Raw genomic sequence first — 2,500 nt, 5'->3', positions numbered from 1 at the left:
AGGCATTTGTGAGGATTGAGTCCAGCCAGTTTTCCAAAACCATGATTTTCGTTTTTCACCAAAATCACCACCAAGTCACAAAATCAAGCCAAAAATCCAAAATCATGGCACTTGGCTATGCACCAACCATGTCAAGATCAATTCCTTTTGCTCCCAAACTTCTCCCACATCACTTTGAAGGCATTTGTGAGGATTGAGTCCAGCCAGTTTTCCAAAACCATGATTTTCGTTTTTCACCAAAATCACCACCAAGCCACAAAATCAAGCCAAAACACCAAAATCATGAACTTGGCTATGCACCAACCATGTCAAGATCAATTCCTTTTGATCCCAAACTTCTCCCACATCACTTTGAAGGCATTTGTGAGGATTGAGTCCAGCCAGTTTTCCAAAACCATGATTTTCGTTTTTCACCAAAATCACCACCAAGCCACAAAATCAAGCCAAAACACCAAAATCATGAACTTGGCTATGCACCAACCATGTCAAGATCAATTCCTTTTGATCCCAAACTTCTCCCACATCACTTTGAAGGCATTTGTGAGGATTGAGTCCAGCCAGTTTTCCAAAACCATGATTTTCGTTTTTCACCAAAATCACCACCAAGCCACAAAATCAAGCCAAAACACCAAAATCATGAACTTGGCTATGCACCAACCATGTCAAGATCAATTCCTTTTGATCCCAAACTTCTCCCACATCACTTTGAAGGCATTTGTGAGGATTCAGTCCAGCCACTTTTCCAAAACCATGATTTTCGTTTTTCACCAAAATCACCACCAAGCCACAAAATCAAGCCAAAACACCAAAATCATGAACTTGGCTATGCACCAACCATGTCAAGATCAATTCCTTTTGATCCCAAACTTCTCCCACGTCACTTTGAAGGCATTTGTGAGGATTGAGTCCAGCCAGTTTTCCAAAACCATGATTTTCGTTTTTCACCAAAATCACCACCAAGTCACAAAATCAAGCCAAAAATCCAAAATCATGGCACTTGGCTATGCACCAACCATGTCAAGATCAATTCCTTTTGCTCCCAAACTTCTCCCACATCACTTTGAAGGCATTTGTGAGGATTGAGTCCAGCCAGTTTTCCAAAACCATGATTTTCGTTTTTCACCAAAATCACCACCAAGCCACAAAATCAAGCCAAAACACCAAAATCATGAACTTGGCTATGCACCAACCATGTCAAGATCAATTCCTTTTGATCCCAAACTTCTCCCACATCACTTTGAAGGCATTTGTGAGGATTGAGTCCAGCCAGTTTTCCAAAACCATGATTTTCGTTTTTCACCAAAATCACCACCAAGCCACAAAATCAAGCCAAAACACCTAAATCATGAACTTGGCTATGCACCAACCATGTCAAGATCAATTCCTTTTGATCCCAAACTTCTCCCACATCACTTTGAAGGCATTTGTGAGGATTGAGTCCAGCCAGTTTTCCAAAACCATGATTTTCGTTTTTCACCAAAATCACCACCAAGCCACAAAATCAAGCCAAAACACCAAAATCATGAACTTGGCTATGCACCAACCATGTCAAGATCAATTCCTTTTGATCCCAAACTTCTCCCACATCACTTTGAAGGCATTTGTGAGGATTCAGTCCAGCCACTTTTCCAAAACCATGATTTTCGTTTTTCACCAAAATCACCACCAAGCCACAAAATCAAGCCAAAACACCAAAATCATGAACTTGGCTATGCACCAACCATGTCAAGATCAATTCCTTTTGATCCCAAACTTCTCCCACATCACTTTGAAGGCATTTGTGAGGATTGAGTCCAGCCAGTTTTCCAAAACCATGATTTTCGTTTTTCACCAAAATCACCACCAAGCCACAAAATCAAGCCAAAACACCAAAATCATGAACTTGGCTATGCACCAACCATGTCAAGATCAATTCCTTTTGATCCCAAACTTCTCCCACATCACTTTGAAGGCATTTGTGAGGATTCAGTCCAGCCAGTTTTCCAAAACCATGATTTTCGTTTTTCACCAAAATCACCACCAAGCCACAAAATCAAGCCAAAACACCAAAATCATGAACTTGGCTATGCACCAACCATGTCAAGATCAATTCCTTTTGATCCCAAACTTCTCCCACATCACTTTGAAGGCATTTGTGAGGATTCAGTCCAGCCAGTTTTCCAAAACCATGATTTTCGTTTTTCACCAAAATCACCACCAAGCCACAAAATCAAGCCAAAACACCAAAATCATGAACTTGGCTATGCACCAACCATGTCAAGATCAATTCCTTTTGATCCCAAACTTCTCCCACATCACTTTGAAGGCATTTGTGAGGATTCAGTCCAGCCAGTTTTCCAAAACCATGATTTTCGTTTTTCACCAAAATCACCACCAAGCCACAAAATCACCACCAAGTCACAAAATCATGAACTTGGCTATGCACCAACCATGTCAAGACCAATTCCTTTTGATCCCAAACTTCTCCCACATCACTTTGAAGGCATTTGTGAGGATTGAG

This window comes from Phaseolus vulgaris, chromosome 11, assembly GCF_051622355.1.
Source record: "Phaseolus vulgaris cultivar YP4 chromosome 11, ASM5162235v1, whole genome shotgun sequence".
In the NCBI taxonomy this organism is placed as follows: Eukaryota; Viridiplantae; Streptophyta; class Magnoliopsida; order Fabales; family Fabaceae; genus Phaseolus; species Phaseolus vulgaris.
The sequence above is the reverse complement of the archived record's forward strand: the minus strand, read 5'-3'. Positions refer to the sequence as shown.